The sequence below is a fragment of the Eumetopias jubatus genome, unplaced genomic scaffold (genome assembly GCF_037043125.1).
Source record: "Eumetopias jubatus isolate StellerSeaLion01/CBP00866 unplaced genomic scaffold, mEumJub1_p1.0 scaffold_17, whole genome shotgun sequence".
Taxonomy (NCBI): domain Eukaryota; kingdom Metazoa; phylum Chordata; class Mammalia; order Carnivora; family Otariidae; genus Eumetopias; species Eumetopias jubatus.
In genome coordinates this window covers 27,181,027-27,208,534 of record NW_028274823.1, presented here as the reverse complement: position 1 = coordinate 27,208,534, position 27,508 = coordinate 27,181,027, and the positions used below count along the sequence as shown (strand labels likewise).

Below are 27,508 nucleotides of genomic sequence, written 5' to 3'. Positions count from 1 at the left end.
CCTCAGGCTGATGGAACAGCTTTTTGAGCTACAACATAATCCGTTAACAACAGTTCATCAAGGGATATTACTAAGAGCAGGATGGGGAGCATGGAGGACTTTCCTGCCTCTCTAAACAGAGAGTAAACATGCCCGGGCCGACTGAGAAGAAACTTCCCAAATGGTGATGGTTGGCATATTCAGACTTTGGTGTATTTTCCATGAATTTGGAGACCCACAATTTTGTATATCTGTGGTAGTGTCTCTTTACCTCCTGTGCCTTATATCCTGGATGTCGTTCTGTGTTTGCCTTAATTTACTTGGAGTGTTCAGTGCCTGCCTTGGTTTATAGGACATGAACTATTTTACTTATTTTAAGATTTTATTTATTTATTTGACAGAGAGAGACACAGCGAGAGAGGGAACACAAGCAGGGAGAGTGGGAGAGGGAGAAGCAGGCTTCCCGCGGAGCAGAGAGCCCGATGCGGGGCTCAATCCCAGGACCCTGGGATCATGACTTGAGCCGAAGGCAGATGCTTAACGACTGAGCCACCCAGGTGCCCCTATGTTACTTATTTTAGTTGGAGAAAACATCATCATGCCTTTTGAGCGTGGGAGATGATCTGCGTTTGAGACCTCAGAAGCCGAAACCAGAACCAATATGGAGGTTAAAGAGAAGTCCATTATAGCTTAATAAAAGTAGATTTAGTAGAGCTGTTTGAAAATGTTCTGAGCTTTGCGCAGTGGCAGTATTGTAGCCAATGAGGTTTATCTGAGGCGCAATTATTGCTAATTGAAAATGTTCTGTATTGCCCTCAGATTATGTGTAGAGTTATATTACTAAGCGGTACCAGCAAAAGTTCGATAAACTTTTGTAGGGATTTTGTGGGGCATTGAAGAATGGGTAGGGTGAGCTAGGTGATAGATTAATGGTGAGATTTGGGATTTAGGTATACATGACCAGTAGTTGTGGACTGATGCAGAGAAAGGGAACAAGCTGAGAAGATTGCTACTGATGGTAGTCAGTGAGCAAGATGAGAGTGCCAAAGGAGTGTGTACCCAAAATAGTCTGTTTGGGTTTGGTATCAAGGTAATGCTGGCCTCGTAGAATGAGTTTGGAAGTCCTCCCTCTTCTTCAGAATTTTTGGAAAACTTTGGGAAGGATTGGTGTTCATTGTTCTTTAAATGTTTGATAGAATTCACCAGTGAAGCCATCATGTCCAGAGATTTTTTTGTTCTAGAAGATTTTTGACTACTGATTCTATCTCCTTAATAGTTACAGGCCTATGCAGATAATCTTTGTGATTTACTCTTGGCAGATTTTAGGTTTCCAGGAATTTGTCTGTTTCATCTAGGTTTTCCCATTTGTTGGCATATAAATGTTCACAGTACTCTTTTTGATCCTTTTTATTTCTGTAGAATTAGTAGTAATGTCTCCTTTCATTTCTGATTTCCTTTTTTCTTAATCCATCTAGCTAAAGGTTTGCCAAATTTTATTTTTTTCAAAAAACCAACTTTCTCGCTCTTTATTTCATTTATTGTCTAATCTATTTCCTTCCTTCTGCTAGCTTTGGGTTTAGTCTGTTCTTTTTCTGGTTCCTTAAGTTGTAAAGCTAGGTTGTTTAAGATCTTTGTTTTTATTTTTTAATTTTTTATAAAGATTTTATTTATTTATTTAACAGATAGCACAAGCAGGCAGAGCAGCAGGCAGAGGAGGGAGAGAAGCAGACTCCCCATGGAGCAGGGGGAGCCCGATGTGGGGCTCAATCCCAGAACCCTGGGATCATGACCTGAGCCGAAGGCAGCTGCTTAACGGACTGAGCCACCCAGGCGCCCGAGATCTTTGTTTTTAATGTAAATGTTTCTAGCTGTAAGTTACCCCCTTAGCACGGCTTTCACTGTCTCATAAGTTTTGGTATGTTCTGTTTTCATTTTCATTTGTCTCTAAGTATTTTCTAATTTCTCATGTGACTTCTTTTTATACAGTGTTTAAAAGTGTCTTGTTTAGTTTCCACTGTTTTGTCAATTTTCCAGTTTTTCTTTTGTTGTTGATGTCTAACTTTGTCCTGTTATAGTCAGAGAAGATACTCTGTATTATGTCTTTCTAAATCTACTAAGATTTAATTTGTGGCCTAACATGGCGTCTTCGCTGGACAGTGCCCCATGTGTACCTGAGAAAACGTGCACTGTTACTGGCACAGTGTTTTGTATATGTCTGTTATATCTAGTTGATTTGTTGTGTTAAGCCCTGTATTTCCTTATCTTCTGCCTGGTTCTATCCACTATTGTGAGGTATTGAAGTGCCCAACTACTATTGTAGAATTGTCTATTTCTCCCCTTAATTTTGCCAGTTTTTGCTTTATACATCTTTTTAAAGATTCATTTGTTTTAGAGATCATGAGCAGGTGGAGGGGCGGAAGGAGAGGGAGAGAGAGAATCTCAAGCCGACTTTGCCCTGAGTGCGGAGCCCAACATGGGGCTCAGTCCCACAACCCTGAAATCATGACCTGAACTGAAACTGAGAGTTGGACCCTTAACCGACTGAGCCACTCAGGTGCTCATAAATTTTGATAGTCTGTCATCAGGTGCCTAACGGTTTATAGTTCTAGATCTTCTTGCTCCGTTGTATATTTCATTAACAGATAATATCCTTCTTTGTCTCTTGTAACCTTTTTGATTTTAAAGTCTATTTTGTCTGAGAGTAGTATAGCTGCATCTTTACTTTTGGTTGCTATTAGCAAGGGATAACTTTTTCATCCTTTTCTTTTTAAAGATTTTATTTACTTGAGAGAGACAGAAAGAACAAGCGAGAGCATGAGCAGGGAGAGGGGTGAAGGGAGAGGGGAAGGGAGAAGCAGACTCCTTGCTGAGCAGCTCCATCCCAGGATCCTGCGATCATGATCTGAGCCGAAGGCAGACACTTACCTGACTGAGCCACCCAGGCGCCCCTCTTTTTTAAGATTTTATTTTTACGTAATCTCTATACCCAGTGTGGGGCTTGAACCCACAACCCTGAGATCAAGAGTCACACGCCGTAATGACTAAGCCAGCCAGGAGCCCCTCCATCCTTTTACTTTCAACATGTTTGTGTCTGGTTCTCAGGTGAGTCTCTTGTAGATGGCATCGAGTTGAATCATGTATTTTTATCCATTTTGCTAATCTGTCTTGCTGATGGGAGAGTTTAATTCATTTCAATTTAAAATAATTAATAAGGAGGGACTTCTCTAATTATGCTGTTTGTTTGCTGTATGCCTTAGGGCTTTTTGTCCTTATTTCTTGCGTTACTGTCTTCTGTGTTTTATTTTGTGTGCATGTGTGTGTGTGGTGAAGTATTGAAATTTCTTTGTCATTTCCTTTGTATATTTAATAGCTATTTTTGTAGATAACAGGGAAATTACATGTATTATCCAAGATTTGGAGTTCTAAACCAAAGTTCAGCAATACACTAAAAATTGTTGTCTATTTAAATGTATTAGTCTCTTAACTCAGGTAGCAAACAAAGTGCAGTTACAAACCATTGTTACACTAATACTAGCTGTTATAATTGCCCATGTCTTTGCCATTACTGAGCGAGTCTCCACATGGCTCTGAGTTACTGTCTAGTGTCCTCACTTCATCTTCTAGGACTCTTACAGGGCAGTTCTAGTGGTCCTGAGTCCTCTGAGCTTTTGTTAATCTGGGAATGTCTTAATATCTCTTTTGAAGGACAGTTTTGCTGGATATAGATTTCTTGATTGATGGGGTTTTTGTTTTGTTTTGTTTTATATTAATACTTTGACTCAGTGAGCCCACTGTTTGCTAACCACCAAAGTTTGGTGATGAATCTGCTAATAGTCTTACTGATGATCCTTTGTAAGTGATGATTTGCTTCTCCCTTGCTACTTCCAGGAGTCTGTCATTGTCTTTTTTGGAAGTTTGATTATCCTATGTGTTGGTGCAGGTCTCTTTGAGTTCATCTTATGTGGAATTTGTTGAATTTCTTGGATGTTCATATTCATGTCACTCCAATTAGGGACGTTTTCAGCCATTATTTTTTCAAATATTCTATTTCTCTCTTCACCTGGGGACTCCCATGCTACACATGTTGGTCGGCTTGGTGGTGTCCCACAGTTCCCTTGGGTTCTCTTGGCTTTTCTTCCATCTTTTTTCTGTTCTTCAGACTTGATAATTTCCATTGTCCTGTCTTCAAGTTCACTGCTTTTTTTTTTTTTTTTTTGGTCTGTTCAGATCTACCTTTGACTCCCTTTAGTGAATTTTTCATTTCTGCTAGCTACTGTATTTTTCTGCTGTAGAATTTTTTTGGGGGGAGGGTCTTAGGTTTTCTGTCTCCTTATTTCCATTTTGCTCACATAATTTCCTAGACTTTCTCCACATCTTCTTTTAGTTTTTTAAGCATCTTTAAGACTGTTGTTTTAAAGTCTTTCTCTAGTATATCTGCCAATAGGTCTTTTTCAGGGATAGTTACTGTTGATATCTTCTCCCCCACCCCTTTTGGACCATGCTTTCCTGTTTTAGTATGCCTTGTGATTTTTGTTGTTGAACACTGGACATTTGAATCCTCTTATGTGGTAACTCTGGAAAGCGGATTTTCCTCCTTTCCCAGCATTTTCTTTTCTGGGTTATTTTATTGTATTTGTCAAAATTGTAGGCTGTTTCTGTGTTGAGGTATACACTTGAGGACTGCTCAGGTTTTTTCTGAGCCTTTGCCTACACATGAACACTTTGTAATTTTTTCCATATATGCAGTTATTGTTAAATGTCTGGTCTTTAATTTCTGGCTCCCAAAAGGGGAGAAGAAGCAAAAAATGAAGGTAGGGAGAAAAGGGCTTGGGCCCTTTAAATTTCCTGGCAATCCCTTAACCCGGAAGGGGAGGGGCTTGTAACAGTGAGGGGAGGTGCAACTACAACGGCTGCTCACCTCCTTGTCTTCTGTGATCTGAGGCAGAGTTCCTCAGTCAGAGCGGACTCCTGATACTTGGAACAACCTGCATGCAGCTTATGGGAACTAGGGTGGGCAAGAAGGACCCTGTCTTCCAAGAACCCTCAAAGTTGCCTGCCAGGGGTCTAGGTGTGGAAGATTGAGTCATTTTAGCTCTAAGAGCTAAAACTGACTGAAACTAACGGCTGTTTACCATCTGAGTCTTTGTCTAGAAGTTGTAAACTTTCAACAGACTTAGTGTTCCAAAATAGAAACATCAGACAGATTCCATTCTGTGGGTGCAATTGTTATCCAGGTAGGGAAATAGATTTTTTTTTAAAAGATTTTATTTATTTATTTATTTATTTATTTATTTATTTATTTATTTATTTATCAGAGAAGGTTGAGAGACTGCGCTCGGGTGAGTGAGGTGGGGTGGCAGAGGGGGAGGGAGAGGAAGCGGGAAAGAATCTCATGCCTATTCTGTGCTGAGTGCGGAGCCCCTTAGACTCCGTCTCAGGACCCCGAGACCATGACCTGAGCTGAAATTAAGAGTTGGGTGGTTCACTGAGCCACCCAGGTACCCCAGTCTTTTTTTTTTAATGTTAAAAGTGACTTAGTTTTTCTGAGTCTAGTTGACACAGTGTTAAATTTCAGGTGTACAAGATAGTGGTTCAGCGGGTCTATTTGTTGTATACCAAAAGTGTTATCACGGAGATAGATTCTTGTTGCTACCTACTCTTCCATCTTCCTAGAATCTTCTCTATTCAGTTTTACAAAATTCATCAAATACTTGCTTGATGTTTACTTCTTGCCTAACCATAGTAGACCTAACGAAGGGTCATAACAATGTAGGAGCTAGCATTTTTGACTGGTTAAGAGCATAGTCTTATTAAGGCAGTTTCTCCATTATTGCTACCTAACAAGCCACATCAAAATTTAGAAGCTTAAAACAACAACTGTTGTTGGTTATGTTATGGCAGTTAAGGAGTTTATCGGACATGACTTATCTCTGTGCCGCATGGCTTTAATTGGGCTCACTCATGTGGCTGTGTTCACCTGGTAGCTGGACAGGGCTGAGGGCTTGGTGCTAGCTGGCAGCTGGAGTGCCATGGTTCTCCTCCAGGTGTCCTCTCTTGCCATGTGGTCACTCATCCTCAGGCCCTTTCTCTCCAGCTGTATAGTCTGGACTTCTTTACATGGGGTCTGGTTTCCAAGGGTGTAAAAGTTGTCAGACCTCTGAGAGCCCAGGCCCCGAACTGGTACAACAGTCACTTCTGCCTATTCTCGGGATCCAAACAAGTCACAAACAAGTCAGCTCAGGTTCAGGTAGAAAGGAAATAAACTCTACCTTTTGATAGAAGGAGCAGCCCTATGTCTAGAGGAATAAGAGGAATTATTGGTGGCTATTTCGCTGATGATTTACCACCGGATTCTGGATAGTCACTTGAATCAATATAGAATCAAAAGAATGAATTATAATAAATTTCAAATTGAATGAGATGTCTGAGTGTGCCCCACTTCTCCCCATTTAGAAAATGTGTCCCACAAGGGCAGGGATTTTTCTGTTTCACTCAGTGCTTTATTCCCAGGCCCACGGGTAGTGCCTGGTTTGTGATGGAAGCTCCGAGAGTATCTGTTGAAGGAAGGAAAGACTGCTGAGCTGGTAAGAGTAATAGCAGAGAGATTGTATAGAAGAGGTACATCAGAGAAGGCTTCAGAGAAAACCCGAATCTGGAGCAAAGTCTTGAAAAAGAGTGATAAGTATGAATCAGTGTCTCAGAGGTGGGTGGACAACATTTTTTCACTACTGAACAGAGTGCCTGCCTATGCCAGATGCCGGAGATTCAAAGATAAGAGACTTTCCCTTGAGGAAGGAGATACAAACATCTCCATGCCTACAAGTGCTAGAGAATAGAAAATAAATTTTTCTTGGAATGACGGGGGGGGGGGCGCCCATCAGCATGAGTGTACACAGATGGGGCTGAGTAACGCAAGTGTGCACTGAGGGGGAAGAGGCTGAGCTGAAGGAACCGCTAGAAAAAGGTTGTGTGTGTGTCAGTCAGAGAGTGGGAGAGTCTTGAAAAGCTGTAGGACTTATTTACCAGATAAATGATAAGCAGTGCCTCCTCTAACTCCTTAAACGTGAGTAATGTGATGACTGGATTGGAGATTCTTTGGTTACTTGGTGCAAAATTTTTGTCTCCATGATAAGGAGAGTCTCAATGGAAGGCCATTCATTATTAGGATTCGTGAATTAACTGGTGATTGTTTACCTTACTATAATTCTATAGTGCTTTAGGAGTTTACAAAGACCACTGCCATATACAGGTGACAGGTGAAAAGCAAAAGTATAAATTTATTAGTATATAGTAGTCTTCCTTTTTCTCTCTCCTTCTACCTAGAGAAGTGATCTCAGTCTAGCTTGTGGTGAATGAACCAGAAAAAGAGGGTGGATAAAGCAGGGAGATGAGTGGGGAGAGGGGGGAGCTGAGAGGGAGGATGAGATAGATTAGTTGGGGTGGACTTGTGGAAAGAGATCTGTGGCTATATCTTTGAGAGATGAGATGGTGCTCTATAAGGAGCATTTCTAGGTATGGGTGTCCTAAGTTGTATTGGACTTCCATAAGAAGCCTCCTATAGGAGATCCTGGTTTTTTTTAACTTTATTATTTTGTGGGGACAAGGTGTTGGCAATGTTACTACATCACTGCCAAAACTGGAATCAAAATGGCCCCAGTATATTGTGAACATTGGCTTCTTTGGTTCAACATTGTCACTCCCAACAGCTGTATAAATTGTGTGTTACAGGTGTTACCATTTTTTTCTCTTAAATTATGGATGACATTGGAGCTCTAGTAGCTTCCTCTGGCTTCTCTATGAGGCACTGGTGTGAAGATCTGAACTTGGCAGTAGAGAAATCTGGAGACCTATTGGTCTGAACCCACTGTGTGCACCAGATTATTTAATTGACTTAGAAAATTGAAAAGGTGTTGGACAGAGGGCTCCCAAACCCTCACTGTAGTACGTGGCAATAACAACTTTTGGAGTAAAGTGTGTGAATGCTTACTGACCCAAATGACAATAATCAAACACATACAATGAAAGCAAAAAAGTATGGACCTTTTCCCCAGGAGAATGCTCATATGATACTATTTGGCACACAATTTTAGGGAGTATCTAGGTTCTGCAACCCATCTAGAGCATCCAGTGGCTTCAGCTCATTATTTGCTAATTTCACCAAAGTAGCTTGAGTGCGTTGAGAGTCTCTTCCTTCCACTGTAAAAGTTGCCCTTTTTGTTTCCAGCAGTTGTTAACTATACTTAAAAATAGCATTAAGGAAAGCAATTGTTCCATCCATAATTAGAGACAAGACTCTTGAATCCAGCATCAAAGCCATCACGGAGTTTTGATCAATGAGACTGCACTCCAGGTAGCAAGGGTTTTATGATTTTTATGACTAAACCTGCTCATTCTCTTCAACTGCTCCAGGAGTCCCTTGTGAATGAGTCCTTTCAAACGGGATGATTTTGACTACTAAAAATTTTAAACGGATAAGGGCTCTGGGTATAGGAGTTAGAATGAGAAATACCATATAGTAACCCTGCCTGATTGTCAAATTACGTTGGTTTTTATAAAAAGGTAATGTTCATTTTGTACGGTGCAACTCTTCTCTTGTTCTCTTGGCTTTTTTTATACACTAGACTGGTCCAATTTCAAATCTGAATATTGAGTTTTATTAGATAAACAGGAATAAGTTTAACAGTCCCCCTTTACTTGTGTCTGTATGGGTAAGAGAACTCCCTTGAGTAAAGCCCTGGCGAACTGTCAGGGGAGCAGGGGAACATTCCAGTATCTTCAGCCATTCTGAACAGTTCCTGAAAAGTACTCATTCAGTGAGTGACTCTTGTGTCTTCTAAAAACTTAGCTGTGATCTTCCTTCTTTTCATCCCCCCCCTTTCCCTTTTTGTGAGGGTACTTCAAGTAAAACCTTCTTTTTTAGGCTTACCTGGGATGTTAGGGAAGAAAAAAATTTGCTTTATGTGGGTTCTTAAAATGGAAGTGAGTCATTACTACACTAAGGAAATGAAAAACTTGAAGATACTTTGGGGCTTTATCATGTCCCCTTCAACTCCTTTGTTAAGCTCTGGGGCTCCTGGTTCATAAAAGGTAATCTGTGATTAAATGAGCAGTATTCCTTAATAATCACAGTTGTAACAGCCCCTATACCTCCTGCCCATTAAGCTTTCAAGTAGACCGGGCACAAGGCCACTGAAAGAGATGAGGAAAGAACGAGCCCACTTTCTCATCTAGAACATTCCTCACTGATCTTTTATACAGATTTCTGTGTTGGAGTAGGGTGATCTTTAGTGTAATTTTGATATTCTTTCTATTCTTTCCCCTTTTTGATTTGTGAGGTGTGAAGGGAGCTTTTTTTGTCTTAATGTGCAAGTGCCTTGAATATTACTTGAGGGTGTGGAAACTTAAAGATCTTTTGTGTAAGTCCACCTTCTCATTTCTTTTACCGTGTCCCCCAGGCTTCATGCAGAACTGGAGAACCTTCATTATAGTTGAGTAAAAGGAGATCTCTCCAGGATTAAGACCCAGTTTTTATGTTTTACATTGTGGTTCTAGGAAATTTTAATTACAAAAAGAGTGTGTTCCTTTTCCTTCCCTTGTCCCCCTCATGAAATCCTTCCTAACTAAAACAGGATGGAAAGAATGGAAGAAAATAAGACCTTGATTAAAATGGATATTTATTATTTTTTGGATTACTTCCTCACTTTTTACATGGTGCTATGTGATGTCAAGATTTGAACTGTGCCATCAAATTTTCTCCATTCCATTGATCTCCCACTTTATATTTGGCTTGAACTCTTAGAGTTTTGATTACTTTATTTCTTAAATTCCATTATGCGTAATAAAGCCATACTAATTTGGAACACTTGAGGGAGTAGAGGGAAGGCCGGTCTAAACCAGCTTAAAATGTTTAAGTATTTTTTTCAAGGTATGTTATACTAACCATTTGCATATATATATATGTATATATATATACACACGCACACACACATTAAAAACTCGAACCACAGTGTGTTACTTAGTATGATCCATAAGGAATTTGCAATTACCTGAGCCTTGGTTTTGCATGTAAATGGATACTTGAAAGTGCTGGAGGCTACTTTGAAAGAGTTCTTAATAGTTGAACCAATAACCCTTGAAGTCTTGGTTATACTGGTACTTGTATTTAGTAGACCTTTTATTTTTTTTGCCTCCTAGGTCGTGTAAAGGTACATTGAGTTCAGCTATATGAACTATTACAGTATTAATAAGCAGAGTGGAATTACTAGGACTTTTTTTTTTGAGAAATCCTACAACTTTTTCTCTGTATATGTGCATTTACACGGCTATCAGATCTACACACACACTAACATGTATGTGTATATGTGTTGTAGTCCCTGAACATGCCACATGTATGGGGACAATTTGAGCAAGTCCTCTTTGGGTATAAACTAGACTTAAGCTTCTGAGGGCAAGAATGTCTCATTCTTGCTCCCAAAATAAACCTGTTCGTCAGAGATTTTGCTCATGTACCTGGCTTTGTGGTCGGCAGCCTTCTGTGAGGAACAAGTTGCATTTCCTTTCTCTTCAGAATACTGATGGGGCAGGAAGGGGTGGTAGGTGCCGAGGGGTAGCCTGGGAGGTTAAGTGGTGTACTGCCTGCCTAGTTGTGAGCAGGAGTAGGATTCCTTTCAGGTCCCTGTTCCTCAGGCCTGCCCCAGGGGTGCCACTAGCTAAAAGCAAAGGGTTTGGTGTCAGTCCTGGGTTTGACCCTCTGTGCTATCATTACCCAGGTGTGGGCTCTGTCTTGAGCAAATCAAGTTAACCTCGCCAAGCTCCAGTTTCCTGATGTAGAAAATGGGTATCATAATTATAGCCTCACCAGGTGTATGTGCTCCAGGAGGGAGGTTTGATAGTGGAAAACAGGTGGTTCCTGCCCTTACGGATGGGTAGATCAGTTTGTGCAAGATAGAGGGTAGTCAGTTTTTATGAAAAAGGTCTTTGGACTAAAAGTATATCCAACATGTCTGTATCTTCTCATGAGGTGGTAGGTTCTTCTAGGACATGGTCCTTGTCTTAATCATTTTTGTAACTAGCTTATTGAACTTGATACTCAGGAAATGATCACTGAATAGATGATGCATACTCCTTTTGAACCTACCATAGTATTTGGATTTCTGATCATTACATTTCCTTCTTACATGCATTGAGAAACTCCTGCAGTGTTAGGTTTGCTAGGATGGTGTGTCTTACACATTTCTCTTGGACAGAGTGCATTACTGATTTGCTTTGGCTGGACATCTGTTCTCCAACTTAGCATTGCTGTGTGACTTCCTAAAGCTGGTTTTTTTTTTTCTCAGGAAGATGGTTAAGACTTCTGTTGTTACCTGGGAGAGATCAAGTTTTTATACACCAGTAGGGGCTAGTTTATCTGATTTCACCCTTTAATTGGTCAAGTTTGGACTACTGCAGCTTTTGTTTCTTTTTTGAAGAGCATTCTATTATCTGAATTTTGGAATTCTAACTTTTTTTTGTTTATTGCCTCTTGCTTGTAAGTAGATTGTTTTCGTCTATTGTTACGGTTTTGTGAGTTTTTGTTCTTTGCAGGAGAGCTTTATGGGAATCCTGTGTAGCTTTGATTGAGGATGTGCTTTGTTGTTAATTGCTTGACTTCCAGGTTCCAGGACCACTCAGGTAATAAAAACTTAAATTTCAAACCTGTCTGAGGTGCAGGTCCCATACTTAAAAATTTGGGGGGGGGTAGATCTCCTCTTCCTATGTAGAGCCTAGAGGCAGACAAAATGTCCTTAGCATCTCACTTTGCTTGATGGACAGATTTTTTACATTTGACTCTTCCTAAAGGTATATCCCTCTGAAGGTTCTGGCTTTATTGTAGATATCAGCTGCTACTCCCCTCTTTATGTGAGTTGTGAAGTTGCAGACAAAAAATTTAAGCAGTTTAAGCAGGAGAGAAGGTTTACTATAAAGCATTAAATGACTGCAAAGTTGTTAGAAGGGTTGAAGAAATAGATTCTAGTTGTATTCTTTCAATCAGCAAATTATTGAATATTTGTATGCTGGCATTGTTCTAGGATCTTGGGAGACACATTAATGAACAAAACAGAGGTTACCCGCCCTTCTGGAGCTTACATTCTAGCAGGGTTGAGTCCTTAGGAACAATTCCCAAAGCCACACCACAAAGCTGGGCCAACAAGAGTGATGCTCAGTTGGGGTTGTAAAGACCAGACAGAACACCACCACACTGCTGTGGCTGGGAAGCCACCATGAGCGGGAAGCCTCAGCTAATGCTATCGGCCCCAGAATCATGCTCATCTTCTTTGATTCACACCAAGATTCATACCTTGCCTCTTGATACTCCTGAAGCTATTTACTAGACACTTAAAAGCTCTGCTAATGATGCTGCAGAAAAATCAAGGGCCTTGACTGTGTCCATTTGCCGAAGCAGTAGAATCTTTTTACCTCTGTTTCACTTCTCAAATTCATGTCAGTGTGTTATCAGTGGGACCTAAATAGCATCAGGAACCTCGAGCTGTTAGGGGGCCTGGAAAATGTAATTTTTAGTTCTCCAGTCTCTCTAGTGCAGAGTAAACACCCTACAAGGGAGATAGAATGGATACTGAATGCTAGCCCAGCACATCCAGCGTCCTTTGCCTGTTCCCACTTGGTTTTTAAAACCCTATTCCTTACCTGTCATCCCAGCTAAGGAGAGGGGCAGCTCACCTGCACCTGGCATTTCGTTCCCTCTGCTTTTCTGGCATTTTTTCTCCTCCTTGTTAACTCATTTATGCCTTTATATATTATTATTACTATTTTTAAAGATTTTATTTATTAGAGAGACACAGCGAGAGAGGGAATACAGCAGGGGGAGTGGGAGAGGGAGAAGCAGGCTTCCCGCCCAGCAGAGAGCCTGATGTGGGGCTCGATCCCAGGACCCTGGGATCATGACCTGAGCCGAAGGCAGACGCTTAACGACTGAGCCACCTAGGTGCCCCAACTCATTTATGCCTTTAAAATAATGTTTGTTGGATACAGAAAATTTTAAATATGCAGGTTATGTATACCATATATTATCAGAATTAGATGTGATTAGCTTGCGACTAATTCACCATAATGTTCTTTAGTAATTTGTTAGAAATGTGTTACATCTGATGGGGATGAAGGTTGGGGAAAAATGGAAGGGATTACATTGATTTTAAGTTTTTGGAACACAATTCACTGTACTGATCTCTTTAGGACAGCATGATTGAATAATAACATTGAAGAAGGAATAGAATTGTTTTCTAAAGTATGTAAAATTGACTTTATTTGGTATGCTATGAATGTATAGATTTGGTTAACCCCTGTGCTCCAGATACAGAACACTACATCACCCTGAGAAACTTCCTTGTGCTGTCCCTTCGCAGTCCTACCCTACATCTCTCCCAACCCCTGGCAACCAATGATCTGTTCTAGTTTGTTTGGTTTTGTTCTAGTTGGTTTTTTTTTATGGGAATTTTCTACCTAGACAACCATGTTGTCATGAATAGGGATAATTTTTTTTTCCAATTTGTATACTTTTTGTTTTTCTTGCCTTATTGCATGAAGTAGGACTTTCAGTATGCTGTTGAATAGGAATGTCATCCTTACCTTGTTTTGCATCTTGGAAAGCATCCAGTCAACATTAAGTATGTTAATTATAAGTTTTTTGTAGATGCCCTTCATGGAGTTAAATTCTCAGTTACATTCAGTTTGCTGAGTGTTTTTAATCAAGAATGTATATTAGATTTTGTCAAATGCTTTTTCTGCATCCACTAGGAATGTGTGGTTTTTTTTTGATTGGTAATATGGTAGAGTACTTTTTCCTCCCAAATATTGAATAAATCTTGAATTCTTGGAATAAACTCACTTGGTTATGGTACATTACTATCTATTGCTGGATTTGATTTGATAATATTTTGAAGAATTTTGCATATATTTTTATAAGGGATACTGGTCTGTAGTTTTCTTAGTGTTTTTCTCCGGCCATGGTATCAGGTGAATGCTGGTTTCATAATATGGATTGAGAAGTGTGCCTTCCTCTTTTATTTTCAGTAGAGATTGTATATAATTGGTGTTGCTTCCTTTTTAAACATAGGTAGAATTCATTAGTAAAACCATCTGGGCCTCAAGATTTTTCTCTCCAGAGGGTTTTTTCAGTTTTATTAGTTCTAGGACTGTTAAGGTTATGTATTTCATCTTAGATGACTTTTGATAGTTTGGAGTTTTTAAAGAATTGGTCCATCTAAGTTGTTGAATTTGTGGAATTGTTTGTAGTATTCTCCTATCCTTTTAAAATCTTAGTCACCTTTTAAGGTTCTTTAATGAAATCCTTTTTCATTCCTGATATTGTAATTTGTTAGGTCTCTTTTTCTTCGTGTTGCTAGAGATTTATCAATTTTACTGACTTTTTCAAAGAGCCAAAGTTTGGTTTCATTGATTTTTCTTTTTCTTTATTGTTTTTCTGTTTTCAGTAGTTAGAACAGTAGTGCCTTTTTATTTCCTCTCCCTTCTTGTACTCCAAAGTTGTGACATTTTTCTTTACTTTTTGTTATAAAAAGTAAAGAACTTCTCCTATTATCAAAGCTGGTGAGATTTCCTTCTGTAATGTAAATGTAATTAATACTTTAATTAGGGTATAGGTTAAATCTAAAGGTTGAATAGGAGGTGCCTGGCTGGCTCAGTCTGACTTTGGTAATAGAGAAAAGTATTTTGTAGTTCTAGAGCCCATTCATGAAAGCAACCAGTAGTAAAATATAAACAAACTTAGATGATCAAATGTTCATTCAGGACCAGTAATGAAAGGGTTTGAAGGCAAGATACAGGGAAGAGTGAGAAAGTGAGTTTGTTTAATAAGAGGTTGTGGGGAAGTGAGTTGGAGGGCTGCAGCAGCAATAGGTCCCTTCATAGGTCAAAGGGAGCAGTGTGTGCTAACACAAGCCCTATAAGGAAACATCTCCTAGCCAGGAGATAGGCTCTTTCATTTAAGGAACATTGCACAATGTTCCCTTAGTAGCCTGTTATTACCGAGGCAACTCTTAAGTTCCTTAATGCCAGTGATAATCGTGCTATGGATTTTAGGTTCTGTTGACCTATGTTTGCCTTTCTTTGATGCCTAATGTTTCTTCAAGAACAAAGATGAGTGAAAGTCTTGTCACCTGAATGAAAACCTCACTGAACATTTGGAAATGTAGAATTATTAGGTAAATAATTGTCTTCAGAGTAGGGAGGATGAATGTATTCATGATGTGAAACATTTAGTTTATCTGACTACATACAACTAATTGATTGGTATTTTCTATATCCTCACATAGAAAATAGAGATTCTTTTATATTTGAATTTGAAATACCATTTGAAAAAATACTATATGGGCTCTCTGAAGTATGAAAAGCACTGTGGGTGGAAAAAACACCTTGGCTCATGAACATCTTGCATGAGCATTACCGTAATGTGCTTAAGGGCATTCCTCAGTTTTGTTAATTTCTTGCCAGGGTCCTAGCTATAACCAGAGGGAGAAAGAGGAGAAGGTATGCTCCTAAAGTTTCAACTTCTTTTACATTTTCCCATAGTAAATACTAGAAAGGCTTTGTTAACACAATTCTTAGGTTACTAGGATAGCCCACAAAAGTTTGACTCCATATTACTATTGAGTCAATACTATATTTTAAATATCCTATTTTAGGGGCTCCTGGGTGGCTCAGTCGGTTAAGTGTCTGCCTTCAGCTCAGGTCCATGATCCCAGGGTCCCGGGATCAAGCCCCACATCGGGCTCCCTGCTCAGCAGGGAGCCTGCTTCTCCCTCTCCCTCTGCTCCCCACCCCCGACTTGTGCCTGCTCACTCTTTCTTTCTCTCTCTCAAATAAATAAAATCTTCAAAAAACCTATTTCAGCAACTCTAATAAATAGCTTTTTATGAAATCTTATGACTTTATTTCTGTGGGGAAACTTCTGATTTAGGAACTTTTTTTTTTTTTTTTTTTAGTGCTACAACCTGCTTATAACCTAGATATCAAGTATACATAAGTTTATTTCAAATTTTGATGAATAATTTAAATATAATAGGAATATAGATGTGAAATGCAGGTTTAGGGTTTAATATTCAGGATCTATTTTATTTTTTTTTTATTTTTTTTTTTAAAGATTTTTATTTATTTATTTGAGACAGAATGAGAGAGAGAGAGAGCACATGAGAGGGGGGAGGGTCAGAGGGAGAAGCAGACTCTCCGCCAAGCAGGGAGCCCGATGCGGGACTCGATCCAGAGACTCCTGGATCATGACCTGAGCCAAAGGCAGTCGCCCAACCAACTGAGCCACCCAGGCGCCCAGGATCTATTTTAAATGTAAGTTTTTCATGCTATAAACCAGCTATACCAGCTATATTTAAGTCTGTTAAATATTTGTAAAGTAGAATTTCTATGAAAAGGCAGTTCAGGAGAAAGACCCAAATAGTAAAGATAGAAGGTACCATTGTGTGGTCCTATATGAGGTTTCTCTGCACTTAGAAACTGAGTTAAGTCAATGTAATGTATTTTTCTATATATATATATTCTCTCTCTCTCTATATATATATATATAAAGTGTATATTCAGTATATTTCAACATGATATATATTCTATCCAGAGATAAAGCTACAATATTAAACTAGAAGGACACATTTTTTTTTCTTGGCAGCCCCATTAGATTTCTCAACATGACTTTATAGTTATTTCCTCCCTCTTTAAGAATGACTGAGTATATCATAATGTGTAGCAACCTAAAGAATAAAAAATGGAAAGAATAACCTCTAGTATGAAAATATTACCTCTAGACATCATGAAGGTTTAGAACAAATACCTCCGTGAGGATAAAAAATGTTTAACGTGGCTTGTGCTAGATAGGATACCTATCATATTTATAGTCCTATGTCTGCATTCGAGATCTTCCCACCTCCCCACCCCGTTTCCAGATATCTTAGAGTTTACAAAATCTATTTTATATATTTTTTAACTTGTTGAAGAATAATTGACAAGTACACTTACAATATCAGAAGTATACAACATGATGTGATATCAAGATAGAGGTAATTAACACATCCATTACTTCACGTAGTTAACTTTTTTTTAACCCTATGTTGCTCAAGATCTACTCAGCAACTTTCAAGTTTAAAATAGCCTGTTAACTATGTAGTCACTGTGCTCTACACCTGTAAGTTTACGCCCACCCGAGTGGCTCTTACACAAACATTTTCACAGGCACTTGTATCCACTTGGTAAAAGCTGGGTTAGTCCTTTATTTATACCAAAGCCATACTTGGGGCTTTCTTCATAATGCATATGTGACTTCCAGGATTGGGGTTGGAGCTCAGGGAATGCATACTTCTTACATTAGGACAGATTTACCTGCATCTAGAGCAAGGAAGCCCCTCTGGGTTTTAGGTAGTGTGGTGGCGAAGGCAGTTAGAATGGCCTGGCTAACCACATCAATATACATAATTGAGAAGCTACTCAATACTTTAAAAGATAAATACTTTCCACTCTTTTCTTTGGCTATCAAGTGTAACTCCATCTAAGTATTATAATATTCTCTGGCTCTTGTTTTGTTATAAAAAATAACATGTATATTCTGTTAAACAGAAAATGACCTGTATCCCTCATGTATATATGCTAACTCAAATTTAACAAATTTGAAGAACTTGAAAAATACTTGCTTGCCTCTAGGCAGGATGGTCTCTAAAACCTCAGTGTGATTATAACAGAATGAATAATATGTAGCTCCTAAAAAGAGATAAGGGTAGGTACGGAGATTGGAGAGGAAGAAGTAACACTTTGTTTGCAAGATGATAGGATCTTATATGTTGAAAATCCTGAAGAAGCCACTACAAAACTATTAGAATAAGTGAGTTCGGTGGGATGACAGCGGGGTACAAGAGCAATATACTAAAGCCACTTGTATTTCCATTACATTGGCAGTGAACAGTCTGACAATTAAATTTAGAAAACCATTTAATTTATAATACAACAAAATATTGAGGAATACTTCTAACAAAAGAATTGTAAGACTTGTATTTTGCAAACCACAAAAAATTATTGAATGTCCAGAATAGGCAAATCTGTAGAGACAGAACGCAGATTAGTGCTTCCCTAATGGTGGGGGTAAGGGGCTGGGAGATGTGAGGACTGCTGATTGGTATAGGGTTTCCTTTTGGGGTGGTGAAGTTCTGAAATTAGATGGTGATGATGGACTACTCTAAATATACTAAAAGCCATTGAATTACATACTTTAAATGGGTAAAATGTATGGTATGTGAATTAAATTTGAGCAGCTTAAAAGTGGGGGATAAGGTTGTCAAAACATGGACATGAAAAGACATCTGAAGCTTAACAACCTAAAAGTAATATATATTTCTAGTTACGTTTTCTTCGCAAACACTACAGAGCTCAACTTGAGGCACTGCAAGTTTGTTTGCATTTTCTCTAAGCTAGGTGGGCTCATGTTCTCCTTAGGAACTCTTTGAAAATTGGAAAACATTATGGTAATTCACAGAAAAGTTTTGTTTTAATTTGCCCAGTATGTAGGTGCCGTAGGTTCGCTTTTAGAAAAAAAAATTTAGTTGTTGAATGGTTCCCCAGGGTTCTTTGAAGTTTCTCTGAAACTCTTTGGAGGTGGCATAATCTGTCTGTCTTCCTCCACAAAAGTTTGTAAAATAATTTAATAAATTGGTGTCCTTGGTAGAAAATGAGAAACTCAAGAGTAAACAGAAGAAAATAAGCATTATAAATCTTCTCTCCCAGAGAGAACTATCTTTAGGATTTTGGTGTATTTCATTCTAATACTTAAAAAAAAAAAAAAACAGATTTACCGAAATACTCATACAGTTAATTCATTTAGCCTTCCAGTGCTTGTTTATTGGAGTAAAACATACAGAAAAGTACACAACATGCAAGTATACAACTTGATGGATTTTCCCATCCATGTGAAACTGCCCTTCGGGAAACAAGAGCCTCTCTCCCTCTTCATTACTGTGTCCTCTACAGGTAATAGCCACTGCCTTGACTTTAACACTGATCGTTTCTCCTGATTTTGTACTTTATGTAAATTATAAAAGATCTATTCTTTTGGGCTGCTTCTTTTATATAACATCACATTTTTGAGTTGTGGAATACTACTGCGTTTTGTGATCGTAGGATTCTTTCTCTTGTTCAGCATTTGGGTAGTTTTCTGTTGGGGGCTGTCAGTAATAGTCTTACTGTGACTATTGTACAGACAATATTGGTAGACCTCTGTATGCATTTCTGATGGGTATATACCCCTGAGCAAAGTTGCTGGGTCCTAGGGTGGTGTTTCTCAGACTGTAAAGTGCACATCAGTCATCTGGGGGCTTGTTCGAATGTAGATCCTACTTCAGTAGATCTGGGATGGGGCTGAGCGTCTGCATTTCTAACAAGCTCCGGGCGGGCCAGTTGTACTGTTTCTGTATCACACTTTGAGTAGCAAGGTCCTAGGTAGGATCTGTTTAAGTTCAGTTTTAGTAAATACTGCACAGTTCTCAAAGTAGTGGTGTCCATTTACTTTCTCTACCATGGTGTATGAGATTGCTTTCTGTATGCGTGAGTCTATTTCTGGACTTTGTGCTCTGTGCCATTGATTGGTATTTCTCTTTGTGTCAGTGCCACACTCTTCATTACTTTAGCTCTGTGTAAGACTTGATAGCTGCTAAGAGAAGTTCTCAAATTTTGTATTTCTTCAAGATTGTCTTGGCCTTCCTTGGACCTTTGCATTTTAATCTAAATTTTATAATTAGTAGCCATTTCCCCCACCAAAAAAACCTGCTGGAGTTTTTATTGTGATTGTATTGAATCTAAAGATCAACTTGAACTGATAATCTTTATGATGTCCAAAGCTCTGAATGTGGCATATCAACAGCCCTCCATTATAGATGTAGTCTTGAATTTCTTTCAGTAACAGCGTGTTGGAGGTTTTATTTTCTCTGTAGAGATTTTATTTTGCTGGTTTATTCTCGGGTGTTTTATTTGTTAAATCTATTGTAAATGGTATTATTTCTTAGTTTTCTATTTAACAATTGTTGGCGGCTAATATATAGAACTATGATTTTTTTTTTATATTGACCTTTAATCAAACAAATTGGTGAATTTACTTGGTAACTCTTATTTTGGTATATAGATTCTTGTTGTGAACACAGTCATGTCCTATGCAAATGATGACTGTTGTTCTCTTCCAAAACTTACACTCTGTCATTTCTTTTCTTGCCTAAATGTACTGCTTAGGATCTCTGATAGAATGTGGAATAAAAGTCATAGTAGATATCCATTTCTTTCCCATTTCACAGGGAAAGCTTTCACTTTTCACGATGAAGTATAATGCCTGCTTTCGATTTTGTGTAGATACCTTTCATCAGATTAAGAGATTCCTTCTCATTCTAAATTTGAGGTTTGTTTGTTTTTTAAGATTTTATTTCAGAGTGGGGTGGGGGAAGGGTAGAGGGAGAGGGAGAAAGAGAATCTCAAGCAGACTACATGCTGAAGTGAGGAGTCTTACGTGGGGCTGGATCTCACTACATTGAGCTCATGACCTGAGCCAAAAGCAAGGATCAGATGCTTAACCATTTGAGCCACCCAGGTGCCCCTGGTTTTGTTTTTAAATCAATGTTTGATTTAAATATTCAATGTTGAATATTGTAAAATGTGATCTCTCCTGTTAGTATCGTGATTATGTGACTTTTCTTCTTCTGTTACTATGATGAATTACACTGGTTTTTGTTGTCCTTGTTGTTGTTAAACCAACCTTTTATCCTTGGAATTTGGAGTGTATTACCCCTTTTATATAAGTCTTTGGATTGGTTGGCTGATATTTGTTAATGAGGGAGATGGATATGATATTCCTTGTTATAACTTGTCAGATTTTATGCTGGCCTCATAAAATGGGAAGGATATATTCCATTTTTTTCTGTCTCTGGAAGAGTTCATGTAAGATAGCTCCTGTTCTCCTTGGAAATTTACTGGTGAAGCAATTGGGCCTAGAGTTTCTTTGAAGAAAGTTTTTAGTTGTGGGTTTAATATATTTCATAGCTATGGGACTACACTATTTTTTTTTTTAAATATTGATTTTTTAATCCTTATTAGAGAGGAGGTGGGGGGAGAGAGAGAGGGTCTTTTTGTTGTTGTGGTTGTTGTTCTTAAGATTTATTTTAGAAAGCAAGAGAGCATCTCGAGCAGGGGGGAGGGGCAGAGGGAAGAGAGTGAGGCAGACTCCCTGCTGACAGCAGAGCCCCCTGGCGGGGGAGGGGCTCCATGTCACAACCCTGAGATCCTGACCTGAGCTGAAATCAAGAGTTGGATGCTTAACTGACTCAGCCACCCAGGCACCCCAGTATCATTTTATTTTTAAGTAAGCTCTATGCCTAGTATGGGATTTGAACTCCTGATCCTGAGATCAAGTTGCATGCTCTACCAACTAAGCCAGCCAGGTGCCCCAGGAGTGCACTATTTCTTAATCACTTTTGATATTTTACTAGGAATTTATCTGTTCTATCTATAAATGAATGTACTTTTGAAAATATTCTGAAATGTGTACTTGAAAAATTGTTCAGAACAGGTTAAGTATCTTTTTAATATCTGTAAGACCTATATTTGTGACCCCTTTTCTTTCCTAAGTAGTGTTCCCCCCCCCCGCCTTTTTTTTTTTTTCCCTTGGTTTCGTCTTGCTTATCAATTACATTGTCTTTCCAACTGGGATTTTATTGAATCTTTCTGTTGCGTGTTACATTCTATTTCATTTTTTGCTCTTAACTATTTCCTTTCTTGTTTCTTTGGGTTTAATTTGCTGTTCTTATTTCTTGATGAATACTTGAATTATTGATTTTTTTTTTTTTAAGCCACCTTTTTAGGGCTATACATTTTCCATTAATGCACAGCTTTAGCTGCATTCTATAAGGTTTTTGTTTTTGTTTTATACATCTTCCTTGTGGTTTCCTTTAATTCAGAACTGTGTTTGGGACTTTTTTAGTTTTTGGTTATTGCTTTGTAGGTTTATGCCACTCTGATCAGGGGATATACTCCTAAGATTTTAATCCTTTGAAATTTATTGAAACTTGTCATATGGCCTATTAGCTTTTTATTTTAAATAGGTATTTCTGTGGGGCGCCTGGATGGCTCAGCCCGTTAAGTGTCCAACTCTTGATGATTTCGGCTTGGGTCATGATTTCACAATGGTGAGATCTAGTCCTGCATTAGGCTCCACACTGGGTGTGGAGCCTGCTTAAGATTCTCTCTCCCCCTCTGCCCCTCCCCCTGCTCTTGCACATGCTATCAGAAAAAAAAAAGTGTTTATATGATTTTGATTCTTGAGGCCTTAAGCTCTGATAAACCAATGAATCCTCAGTGATAGGGATAGGAGTGGTGGGGGCATTCTTGCTCGTGAACAATCCATGGATAGATATGCATAATAACGGCTTTGTGTGTTTTTTTTTTTTCCTTTCTTTCTCATTCCTTTTTAAGGGATTGCCCTTCCAGCTATGTTCATACATATGAATATAATGTAATTTTTCTAAAATAATCACATTGTCCTATTTCTGAGATTGCTCCTAATTGCCAGTTCTTAGTTTTGTGCATTCCAGATAAATTTGGTTACATATGTACAATTTCTTGTGCTAGCTTTTACTAGATTCCATGTTTCATTCTAGAGAGAAACCTTATTTCTCTTAGCCTCACATTATTGGGGGGACAGGCCTCACTGTCAACCAGGACCAGCTGTATAATTTTGAGGCCCAGGGCAGAATAAAAATGTAGGATGTGTTGCTCAAAAATGAACAGTTTCAAGACCACAGCAGAACACTGAACAGAGCATGGTGCCACTATGCAGCGGCATAGGTCACGTGCTCATGAAGTCAGCTCTGCTGGTCACCACCGTGTATACATTAGCTGTAAATTAGAACTATTAAATGAGAAATTCTTAAAGGAATTTTTCAAGTGCTCAAGTTATACTTTTGTAAGTGTGGACTCTGAAATGCATATTCCTAAGCATTTGAAAAATCTGGTTTTTCAAATTTCCACTTATAATACAGTTTATAACATTAGCTAAGTGCTGGTCACTTTAGACAACCTGATACATTCAAGTGCAGAAACATTGAGAGTTCTTAGAAAAATCTTAAGACAAATTTCGTGTTGGTTTATGACATCTGAGTAGAGTTTTTAAAAGTGGGATTGAACCAGAAAAGTGCATTGCTCAGCAACTAGACTTTAGGGACAATACTTAGAAAATATCCTTAGGGGAAAATATATGTATTAAGCTCAAAAAAAAGTACATGGTCCCATTAGGGCTGTGTGGATATGTGTGCTTTAATTAATCAACTTGGAAATTTGGAGACGTGTATGATTCATTTAGCTTACTATAGAGACTGATTTGGGGCATTAATAATGTTAGAAATATAGCTGGTTTAGGTTAAGCAGAGTTGAATGGTTTTTCTATATAAACTGTCAAAAAAATAGCACCATTTTATAAATATGTAGATGTACCCAAAAACGTAAATTTCTATCGTTTTTTTGTTTGCAGAATAGAGGAATTACTCAGATGCACATATATGTAAATGAATAATTTTGCTATGTTATACTTAATGAGAATCAGACCTTTTAATAAAACTTAATTTTGGGAAAAAGAAGTATGGAAGCTTATGGATGATTATTTTTCTGATTAATTTTCAGAACTAGTCTTTAATTTAAGGGGCACCTGGTGGCTCAGTCGTTAAGTGTCTGCCTTCAGCTCTGGTCATGATCCCAGGGTCCTGGAATTGAGCCCCGCATCGGGCTCCCTGCTCAATGGGAAGCCTGCTTCTCCCTCTCCCACTCCCCCTGCTTGTGTTCCCTCTCTTGCTGTCTCTTTCTCTCTGTCAAATAAATAAAATCTAAACAACAACAACAAAAAACTAGTCTTTAAAAGTAATCCATACATTATCATACTGGTAAATCTTTCTGCAAGATAGGTTAGCCTTAACAGGGTACCTTTCCCACAGAAAGTTCCACTTCTAAGAATTTATCTTAAGAAATGGGACAAGTTTATAAGGTGGATATAAAAACGTTTATTGCAGTGTAGCTTTTAAGAGTGTAAAATTGGGGCGCTTGGGTGGCTCAGTCGTTAAGCATCTGCCTTTGGCTCAGGTCACGGTTCCAGGGTCCTGGGATCGAGCCCCACATTGGGCTCCCTGCTCGATGGGAAGTCTGCTTCTCCCTCTCCCACTCCCCCCTGCTTGTGTTCCCTCTCTCGCTATGTCTCTGTTAAATAAATCTTTTTTTAAAAAAATAAAAGAGTGCAAAATTGGGAACAACCTCTGTCCATTCCATAGAGATTTAATCAGGTAAATTATGGTATATCCATAAAATGGAAATTGGTACAACCATTAGAATGTTAACTCTCCTGTACAAAAGAATGGATTTAGATTATAGCAGTCGAGAGGGGAAAGGAGGGGCAGAGAACTAAATAGAAAAGGATTGCCAGTATCCTATCATAAAAGGGGCAAGCGAAAGAATACGGTGTATAGTTAATAGAAAATGAAATGAAGGTATAATTACATTATGGTTACAAAGGTGTAACCCACAAGGAATGTACAAGTGCCGGGAAAAAGTACATTGGGAGAAGGGAGGACTGGAGGTGGGAGGTGATGAAAATGGGCCGCTGTGAGTCGAAGTGCATAGACTGGGTCTAAAGGGGTGAAGTCAAGAAATCATGACCAGAGCTGTTCACCTTTTGGAAGCTTACACTGTTTACAGCCATTCATCTCAAGGTATTTTTTGTGTCATCCATTCACACCTTTGTCAGGCTTTGGGGTTGTCATAGGGAAACAGCAGAGATTTGAGCTTTTGTTTTAACAAGAGACACATGAAATGTAAGGATCTCTATACTTCACTATAAAGGTTATTTTAAAACCTTAATTTTCAAAAATAATGGAGGAACTGTTAGAATTACAAAAAAACTAAAAAATGTGTTGGAACATTTTAGAAGAAAAAAGTAGGATATTTAATCATAAACATTTCTTTGATTTTTGAAACAATTTAAAATTTTAGTACTGTATTTAAGTAGGAATGTTCATATATATTCAAGTGGAAAATATATTGCCAGATAATGTACGTGATATCCTCCCCCCCTTTTTTTTAAGTATGGCTCCATGCCCAGTGTGGGGCTTGAACTGAGACCCTGAGATCAAGACATGAGCTGAGGGCGCCTGGGTGGCTTAGATGGTTAAGTGTCTGCCTTCAGCTCAGGTCATGATCCTGGGATCGAGTCCCGCATCGGGCTCCCTGCTCCTTGGGAGCCTGCTTCTCCCTCTGCCTCTCGCTCTCGCTCTCTCATGGATAAATAAATAAAATCTTTAAAAAAAAAAAAAAAAAAAGACATGAGCTGAGGTCAAGAGCTGAGCCACCCAGGCGCCCCTCCTCACTTTTTTTAATTTATTTTTTTTAAAAGATTTTATTTATTTATTTGACAGAGACCTAGCGAGAGAAGGAACACAAGCAGGGGAGTGGGAGAGGGAGAAGCAGGCCTCCCGCCGAGCAGAGAGCCCAGTTTGGGGCTCGATCCCAGCACCCTGGGATCATGACCTGCGCCGAAGGCAGACGCTTAACGACTGAGCCACCCAGGCGCCCCACTTTGTTTTTTAAAGGTTTTATTTATGAGAGAGAGGGTGTGAAGCCTAGGAGTTGGGGGAGGGGCAGAGGGAGGGAGAGAGAGAATCTCTCAAGGGGACTCTGTGCAGAGCTGGGAGGCCGGGCTTGATCCCACGACCCTGAGTACAGGACCTTAGCAGAAACAAAGAGCCAGATGGTTAACCAACCTAGCCACCCAGGTGCCCCTTCACTTTTGTTTTTTGTAAAAAAATTATATATGGGGGTACCTGGCTGGCTCAGTCTGAAGAGCATGTGTGACCCTTGATCTCAGGGTCATGAGTTTGAGCCCTACATTATGCACAGAGATAATGTAAATCTTAAAAAAAAATGTAAACTGAAAAAAAAAAACTTTGGAAAGATAAACATGAAATGCTAATAATTGTCCCTCATAGTGAGATTAAACATGGTTTTCATTTTGTTTTCCATTTTTTTAAGCAATGAACTTATATTTTTTGTAATCGAGTGAAAAACTATTTGCCTTTTTAAAATTATAATAGTGACATAGCTTTGAGCAGAGACTATATATCTTCTTATGTCTTAATATCCAGTACAGTGCTTGGCACGTGGAAGACACCTAGTTAATATTTGCACATACTTAGAAAAGATGTGGGTCAATAGGTATCTCCTCTTTGCCAATGGCCACGGAATGCTTTTATTAAGCGAAGTAAAATAAGCTACTTTAAGCCAAAAAGAGGTTATGAAAAGCCTACTGTCAAGTAAAAATAAATTTAAAAAGAACATTGAAAAACAACTGGTGTTACTGTTTTTGTTTTGCGTAGGCAATACATTCACGGTATATAAAACTTTTAATGTATGTAATGAAATTCCTTTCTCCCGCTGCCAGTACTCTCTCCCTGGAGGCAACCAACGCTATTAGTTCTTATATATCCTTCCATAAACACACAAATGTGTGTTGTGTCCCTTTTTATTACATATGATACTGTGTTGTATGCACATTGCTGTGCCTTGCTTTTTTTCCTCATAGTGTGTCTTAGAGTATTGTGTTGGTATAAAAAGAACATCCTCATGGTTTTTTTGTTTTTTTGCTGTTGCACAGTATTTATGGTATGGATGTATTCTAATTGGTTTACCTTTCTATTATGGATACTTGTTTGCAAACTTTCTACTATTAATAATGACACAAAGAATTCCCTATTTACATCTTTTTGCACTTGTATAAATTTACCTGTAGGATAAATTCCTAGAAGTAGAATTGCTGAATCAAGGCATATCTGCATTTGCAGTTTTGGTAGATTTGGTCAAATTGCCCTCCAATGAAGTTAAAGTAGTTAACACTTCCTTCAACGATAGATGAGAGATTTTATGTTGTAATTTCCTGGGTATCATTGACAGTGTTTAAGAATTTTTTGTATCTATGTGAGTGATCAGCCCTGACAAGTGAGATTTGTGTGGACAAGGATAGATCGGGAATAAGAGCTGAGATTTATTGTAAACCACATTCTAAAAACAATGGTTCAGTATAGTTTGGATAAAGTACTGGGCATCATTAGGAGGGTATGTGAAACCTAGCGGCGGCACCATCCTTGTCATGTATTAAAATCTTACATTGTTAAATCTACAGTCCCGGTGTTAGTTTTGGGTGCAATAATCTAGGAAAAACGTGAGTTGACCGAGGATAACTAAAATAGTTACAAGGATGACTGGGACTGAAATGAAAGTATTCCTGTTTGGGGAAAAACAAACGACAACTAACTAAATTTGATTATAAAGTAAATATATGAATGGGGCATGCTAACGTTTTGATCATCCTGTCGCAGAATTTTAGAATTTAGGGGCATATAAGACCTTCAGAAGAAGCCAATGCCACTGCTTGTGCTGGAACAAATTCCAGGTGGATCCGCTG

General features: G+C 38.6%; 1 protein-coding gene and 1 pseudogene across 1 annotated transcript in view; both read left to right on the top strand.

Annotated features, from left to right (window-relative positions):
- CNNM2 (cyclin and CBS domain divalent metal cation transport mediator 2) overlaps positions 1–27,508 on the top strand; it is a 139,895-nt gene that overhangs the window by 53,506 nt on the left and 58,881 nt on the right. The gene's annotated exons all lie outside the window — the stretch shown is intronic.
- On the top strand, positions 712–882 carry LOC114205526 (U4 spliceosomal RNA; annotated as a pseudogene).